At 42.1% G+C, this 8,350-nt stretch overlaps 1 long non-coding RNA gene across 1 annotated transcript; it reads right to left on the reverse strand.

The window, feature by feature from the left end:
• Positions 1-405: 405 nt before the first annotated feature.
• Positions 406-6,829, reverse strand: LOC125757200 (uncharacterized). Its single transcript, XR_007415132.1, has 2 exons — positions 6,686-6,829; positions 406-602 (listed from the first exon to the last, which is right to left on the reverse strand). It is a non-coding gene; the product is annotated as an uncharacterized LOC125757200 (long non-coding RNA).
• Between the last annotated feature and the right edge of the window lie 1,521 nt (positions 6,830-8,350).

Consider the following 8,350-nt stretch of genomic DNA (forward strand, 5'->3'; position numbering starts at 1 on the left):
ATATATTGCTGCACCTGGGCAGTGTAGCATATTAAACATATAAAGACTGGGACCTAGAGCTACTACGGTGCACATCTGAGGAACAGTGTTGCCATCAAATAATAAGCCATGTTTCACTGGTACTTATGGAAAGTTTGTTGGTGTCAGCCACTTCGAGAACTGTGGTGGTTCCTATCACTATTTCTATTAGACACCTTACACTGCCACCTAGTCAATTGCGTGAGAAAACTAGTGTGTGAATCTCACAGGGAACTTGTCATTCCTGGAAATATCACATCAATTTATGCAACTGGTTTATCCAACCACATGAAGCCATGTTTATGAAATAATTCGAATTCATTGAATGCATACTGCCTTACTTTCAGAGACATCATAAAAGAAGTCTTAATCAAAACATCTGTTACCCATATGGGCTGCTGGGGCAGACTCGGACTGTTTAATATTATGCAGCTGCAAAAAACAGTACATGATAACACTTGACGATGGTTGTACATGCAGATGAACCACCGATTTATTCTTTCGGCCTTCTGATAACTTTCAGCATGCCCCGCTCTACCTTGGAAGAATTAGCTTCAGGATTCTCCGTGTGGAACTCGAACCATCTGAAATAAAGCAAAAGTGAATTTTATTTTAGACGAAATTTTCACACAAGACACAAATACTGAAATCTATTGCCAACGGAACAGTTATGAGGTGGCTGTGCAACCTGCAAAAAGTGGTTAGAGCCCTAACAGATATAACATGCTTATCACATTTCAAGCACTGATATTTAAGCAGAATGTAAATAACATGAGTAGCATAGTTACTCAGCTACAGCGTGCAGCATTTGTTCAAGCAAACAGGTCTGAAAATTCCACACGCATTACAATTCACTACTCGACCAAAACTGTACTTGTAGCACTCACAAAAGCAGTAAAGCAATCAACAAGGTGGTGACCAAACAGTTCCCATGTAATGTATAAAGAGTGGCGACAGTAATGTGCTGGTTTAATAGGAAAGCTCATTTAAAAAGCTTTAGGTATAAAATTTTGCCACAACAGATCATGAAATGTGTTCTTCATATTCTGAATATTGCATGCATCAAAGGTTGAATTGGTGAAGTTGAGGCATGATAGCTGCAGACTTATTTAAAAAGCATGCAGTTCATGTGTGAGAATGGTGAAAATAAATATTACGTATCAGGATATGTCAAGTCATAAACTCTGTGTGCTGCATTCTTTTCTGGTTTAAAAATAGGAGGCATATGCTGCATTTTTTCCCAGCTTAAAATTGGTTTATGTTGAATTAGGGTGTGTTAAAAACAAGTGGGTGCCAGAACCATCTGTTTGAGAACATCACCTATGTATGTCCCAACAGCAAACATGTACATTTTTTTCATTTGCATTATTTTCTCTAAGGGGACCGGGGGGTGTCATATTTTGTGGAGCCATCGTCTTGCTTTTCAGCTCCATTTGGTTACGGCCCTGTGTATTGCTAAGGCTCCTTGAGAAAACACCTCGAGAGAATAAATCAGTTGTTCTTGCATGCTAGATTGGACAGTCATCTATATGCCTGCTTAGCCCACAAGACATCCTTGTGCCTTACTCTGTTCCCTATAACAGGTAATAAACTTTTCCCAATTGAAAACAAGAATGAGGAAGGTTATTTTAGGCAAACTAACTTTCGCTAACTTTCGTATTATGAATGTAACAGGTACAGAAGAACTGAGTGCTTACAGTGAAAACTCGATCTAACAAAGTGATAAGGATGCTTGAATTATTTTGTTAAACCTGGAAGTGTTCTTTACGCATAGCATACAAGAAATAACCTGTGTAGCTGTATATATCACATGACTAGCAATTTTTTTCCTAAGATATTCTGCTTCAACGTGCCTTACTTCAAGTTTCCTCACTTCCTTTACACGAGTCTTGTTTCCTGCATACCAGTCGCGGTCACTCTGCCTTACTACAGTGAACATGTGGCCACGAGAATTTTTTGAAATGCTGCTCTATTAGCGGAGTTACATGCGTATGATGATCAAAATGCAGCCCTCCCTCGTTTCACTCTTTCATGCGCTACACTCCATTCGTTAACTTATCTCTCCTCCTGGGCAAGTATTTCTCCTCACCGTGCGAGAAGGATAAGCAGCGAATACGCATACCTGCAGGCAGACAAACAGGTTCTCTCAGCTGCTGACATGACCAGATTTTCTGGTCACGTCACTACCAACTCTGGGGATACCGAAAGGCCCAAAGAGGAGCACAAGATTGTTTTTTATTCCGTGGCTATGTTTGGCATTGTTTATCGTTGCAAAAGTTTGAACTCGAAGCACACATTTACTTGAAATGTTAAAAATAGTGAAGCTGGTTTTGAGGCCCTTCAGCATTAATTAGATTAATATGGTTATTTTAGTTAAAATTCAATTAATCTTTTACTGAATCAAGATTCTGATCTAACAGAATCACAAATAGGTAGGCGAGTTGGTTTGGGTTCATAATGAAGGGACAAGGGGGCAGCGCTAGGACGAATACAAAGGACGAGAAGACAGGACACAGCGCATGTCCCGTCTTCTTGTCCTTTGTATTCATTCTAGTGCTGCCCCCTTGTCCCTTCATTTTGATCTAAATTTTGAAATAACCATTATTAATTCATACTGATTATTCTAACTTTTTTTTCAACAATCACACAAATTATATAAGTCCATTTCTGTTAGCCTATCCATTTCTTAAGCCAATCCTCCAAAGTGGGTGTTGTTCAGAGCGCGATGCTCTCAACCATTATTGTGAGAAACACAATTACTGCATCAAGTTCAACAATGCCGGTGAAACTGACACTAAAATTAATCCCATGAAGAGACTTGGAATCATGGGAGCTTCTAAGCTCATATGTGCACAGCCTTCGAGGGAACCAGCAAAAAAAGGGCAACACGATTGCATTGATTGTAATGGAAGAAAGTACAACAGAAAAGCGCTTGTATCTCAAAGGATTTCAGATACAAACATGACTTCCATTTTCTTTACTGGCCAATTGTACTATATACAATTCACCCAGTCTGTATTAACGCGGTAGCGTTAGAGAGCTCGTGTCGCAGAAATTCCGCTGTCGGCGTCGGCACCGTTGGTTGTGAGCGAAAAATCATCCGTGAGCGAAAAATCGAGAAAGTAGCAAATAAAATAAACGATAACATCTTCGGTCCCAATGAGGATCGAACCCAGGCCGTTCGCGTGGCAAGCAGGTGTCTTACCACAAAGCCACGATGTTGCTTCCAGCTGCTTCGGACAAAAACACTACATAAATGCCATGTAGTAGAAGGAGTCTCCTTAACGCATTTTGTTCGGCAGGTGTCACGACGAAAACGAGCCCATACGGTAGGCGCATTCGCGAGGCCATCAAACTACGTCGAAAAACGCCGGGATAGTGCAGCCATCGCCGCTAAATACACACACGAACTTTCAAACAGCTCTAAAAATGGACAACTATGTCCATCTAGAGGAAAACATATCAAGCCAACGCAGCAAACGCTAGATAATGTGCTGCCATCTGTGAGGCATTGTGAGAAATATGTCTCGACTTTTCATGGCATTCGAGAGGGCCGGCGCGCGGCGTATATCTTGGAGGCCATGCGACTCTTGCTTTAGATCGAAAGCCTGTAAAATTCGCGCGCGTGCGTGCGTGTGTGAGTGTAGCAATACACATTAATAAGTATGCACTTAGTGGTTGAAGTGCGCACTAGGGGCCGGATTTCGCTATCGCGTTCAACTCTTAAAGGCGAAGCTTAAGGGTCCCCCAATTTTTGTGCTCAGTTGTTTCTTGCGTGCTCCGTCATCTTTTTCTTATCGACATTGTTATGAAGTTGGTGCAGCTGCTGTGTAAGTCTCCCTGGTGTAGACACTCGCCCAGTCTGCTCAGGGAATCTTGCAGAAAATGCCTGTAAGGACTTCTTTTGGCAGCTTGTCTTTTCCCCATATGAGCCCTTGCCCAAGTTTGTACGCAGGAAGGTTAGCAGCCCCAACATCATAATTACACTGTACGCGTCATGAGGTCTCACTTACCCTGGCATGTAAGAAGCGCATTACTTCTGTCGGATACTGGCAGGCCAGGAGGGTTTGGACAAACAGTGTTCCACAGTTTTCATGTACTCAAGAGTGGAACTATTTGTCGAAAAGTACTTTTGAGTTTTGTACATTTAGGAAGTCAGGTCTTCAGGTTTCGTGCAAATGCGACTGTAAACAGTCCAAGAGGGGCAACTGCTGACCTCTGGCAAATGCAGACATTACGCACAGATGAGCAGACATTAAGCTCAGGTACCAGTCCCTGTGTATCCTTTCTGTAAACACTGAAGGAATGCAGTGTTCTGTTGTTCCTGTTTGCCAACTCATCCAAAAGAATGTTAATTTCTAATCTGCTCCATCTCTACTGTGAATTTACTGGAATCTACCCGATGGTTTAACCCTTTCCTTACCAAAGATGAGCTGAGCTCGTCCACACAATTTGTACCGTACCGCTCACACCAAAGACGAGCTAGGCTCGTCCACCCTGAAACAAGCATTTGAAGGCGCCGCAGTTAAGCTACCCTGATTCAATTAGCTGTCTTCTCTTTGGCTTCAACAGATGGCACAGTAAAAAATTTAAAAACACGCTCAAAACATGCATTTTAGTCAAGGAAGGGCTTGATTCTGGCAACTGGAATTAGAAAATGGCATCCTCCTCTGTGCGCAAGAGGTGCGTGCTTGCTTGCAACAGCTCCATTCAAAAAAAAAAAAAAAGTGCTTGTTTGCCGAAGTGTTGTGAAATGAAGAATTGCAGTTCTCCTGTGAATGGCGGCAGTGACTACAAAAAGCAGCATGGTTTCTCTAAACTGCTGGATTCGGATGACGATCGTGCCTCAATACGTCGACAGAGGACGCCGTTAGATGTAACCAAACGCCTACCAGCACGTTAAAGGTTTGTTTTCAAGGACTCGCTAGTCCAATTGCGCTTTACATTTCAAATTTCAAAGAGACATTTTCTGCACTGAAGGCTGGAGATGTTAGGGTGCTTTCCGTGGTGCAGTGCGGTGAAGTCAATCATCTGCATATTTTATAACATACAAAAAATATGTCGCATGTATAATGCTAATAAAGTGTCCTTGAATAATTTTTTTAGTTGTTTCAGGACACTTAGAATCAACCAGCCAAATAAAAAATATGGGTATTTTTGTATCGATTTTGGCCAAAAAAAACTCTCCAGGGAAAGAGTTAAATGGGTGTGAAAGCTTTCAGAGCAGCGCACTTAATCAGGCAAAAACAATAATGTACTATCTGCGTCAAATGAAACCCAAACAGCGGCAAGCCTTCACAATGGTACAGTGCGCGCCGTCCTGTCATTACCATTGACAGGCGCGTGCATCCGGTTTGGCCACACTGCGCATACGTGCACCCGTCCCTGGTGATAACTGGACGGCGCGCACTATACCATTGCGAAGGCTTGCCGCTGTTCGGGTTTCATTTGATGCAGATAGTACATAACACACAAAAATGCTTGGCTGAAATGTTTGTTTGTTGGGCTGAAAGAAGTGAGGGCGTGATTTTGCAGCCACTGTGACAGTCACCCATTGGCGAGTTGTGGACTTTCACATCAACAACAATGTCAGTGGGCATGGAAGTATCCAGTTCTGGTTACTTATATTATCATTGACATGACCATTGAAGTGCGTACTGCTGCTCTCAACGCTCATCCAGCCCTACAAGAAAGGTCTCAAATTGATGTTCACGACTTGAAGAGGCTCCTCAGTTTTTCCCTGGGCAATAACTACGTGTGTTTCGAAAAGCCCATGTTAAGTGCAAGTCCAAGGCACACCACGAATCTGACAATGCAGTGGCTGGAATATAATTCCATTGCTTCTTTCAGCCCAAAACCAATTATTTTTGTGTGCTATGAATATTATCTTTTTTTTGTGTGTGATTAATCGCTCTGCTTTGGAAGCTTCCAAATGCATCTAATCTATCAAGTAGATTTCTTTCAGTTCATGGTGGAGATGGAGGCAGACTGGGAACTACCTTTTTTGAATGTATTGGTAAACAGGAATAATGGAGCACTCTCTTTCAATGTTTACAGAAAGAATATGCATTGCCCAGTACCTGAACATAATGTTGTTCTTCCAAACACTTGTGAAAGGCCAGTAGTTGCCTTCCTATTGAACCGTTACAGACGTATTTGCATGAAACCTGAAGACCTGACTTCCTATTGTAGAAAAAACCAAAAGAACTTGTCGATGAGCAGTTACACTCCTGCATTCATGAAAACTGTGGAGCACCATTTGTTTACGCCCTCCCAGCTTCCCGTTGCCTGACAGAAGTAAAACGCTCCAATTTCTTACGTGCCAGCATAAGCAAGACCTTATCACGTGTACTGTGCAAATATAATGTTGAGACAATACTTCTTTGCAGATTAGCTGGTTCATACTAAATTCTGGTCTTGCTGCACAAGCAGAAAGAAGAAAAAAGGCCACTCTCTATCCTGTCTCTCTTTTTCTTTCCTTCTGCTTGAGCAGCAAGACTGGATTTCCGGATGACGTTGACGCTGCTGACATTCCTGTGTAAAAACTCAGGCGTGCACTTGTAAGTGGACGACGTCATTGTCACCATTGCGCTTTTTGTCGAGGTTGCACTTGGATACTATTATTCGGCCTAAGACAGAACAAAAAGAAGACCATTCAGCCACTCACGCTGCCATGCATAAAGTCCCTCCAAGGGCGATGACCTTGATCTTTGATGAAACAGCAGCATGAGGCACAGGCGATGCTTCAGTTGTGCAATGTTTCGTTGTGCGATAGTACTTTTGCTGTTTCTCTGACAGAGAACACCGCCACCGCCACCGCCACTTTTGGTTTTCCATTTACAGTCGTGGGCCAAGATCCACCTGCACAAGGTCGCAGAAGAGGTTTTTAGAATTTAAAACATGACATCCAAACTTCTGCAGAAGAAACAGCTCCCATTTTGAAGAGGCGAACTCAGGCATTCTTTCTTAGCTGTTAAGCTCTGCATTTGCAACCTTCATTTTACTTATTTTTCTGAACTGCCACAATCCATCTAAAGCCAACCGTAATGTTCAAGGTGAATGTTTATACTGTATGTAAAGAGAGCACTAAGCTAGGTCACGGCAGCACAACCACAACTCCAGTTAACGGGATATTCTGGGCAGCATTTTTTTTTTAAATGGCACATTTGGACACTGATGGTGCAACTACATTGAAAGAGATGCAAAAATTACCTCAGGGTGATTCCACGAGAGATCGAACATGCCTGTCCAATCGATATTTTTGTTTTGCCTGGGTTTTTTATATGTTATGTGGCCACATTCAAAGCGCACGGAACCGAAAATATTATTTCCAAAAAATGCTCCCAGCGTGCCAAAAAACTATTTGGAGGTGGCCGTGTGGCCATCCTGTTTTAGCTAATCGCAATATTTTTGGATTTCACGGGCAAATTTAACGCGCAGTATAAACGTTGTGTTGAAATTTTTTCTGTTGGTTTTATTATACATTACTGTGAATTACATCCATGCTTTTTTTATGCTGTCCTCAAAAGGAAAAAAATGTGAAAAAATGCCAAACACAGCCCAAATCAAAAAAGTTTGCTAAGTTTGATGCGTCTTGGCGCCTTTTCTATTTCACACAGAAACTTCAGAACAATGTCAAATGTAGAAAAGAACATTTCCAACATTTCTACAGGAGATCGCTTTCCTACGAGCAGCGCAAAAGAAGAAAAAAAATAGTTAGAGAAGCCAGTTTTTTTAAAAAAAGGTCCATTTTCAAGAAATAAGATGAAGAAATCACCGGTCTCAATTTTAACGACAATTTTTTATCGAAGAGCGCTTATGTCAGTGAAAACACAGTTTTAATATCATATGTCCTCATTTGCTTTGTTCACGAGATATAACGGGCCAAAATCACCCTTGCTGTGTGTGCTCACTTAGTGTGATCAGTGGTTATCAGCTTGCATTGTGCGTAAATCTACTTTGCTCTGGTAGCTTGTCAAGAAAAACGTGTTCTCAGATTTTATTTGTGTCTAGCGTGTGCGAAAATGGGCTGCTGCCATCCTCTGAAGGGCTAACGCGTATGTAGTTTGCAGCCTAGAACCTCACCTACAGGCATCAGAGGAAAGGTGGGCGCACCTGTTCAAGATATCAATCGCTTCTTCTTCCTGAAGAAATGCCTCGACTACCTCATCGCAATTCTCATAGATGTAGACAGGTTTTCCTTGAGGCGCATAAAGCAATGCTAGCAGACCTCACAGGTGTCGCGAAGATCCTCACCCTATGGCAGTAGCTTCTGGAGGAAGACAACAACAAAAGCAGGAATGAAAGAAAATTGACGCAACGAAAATGTTTT

Source organism: Rhipicephalus sanguineus, chromosome 2 (assembly GCF_013339695.2).
Source record: "Rhipicephalus sanguineus isolate Rsan-2018 chromosome 2, BIME_Rsan_1.4, whole genome shotgun sequence".
NCBI lineage: Eukaryota > Metazoa > Arthropoda > Arachnida > Ixodida > Ixodidae > Rhipicephalus > Rhipicephalus sanguineus.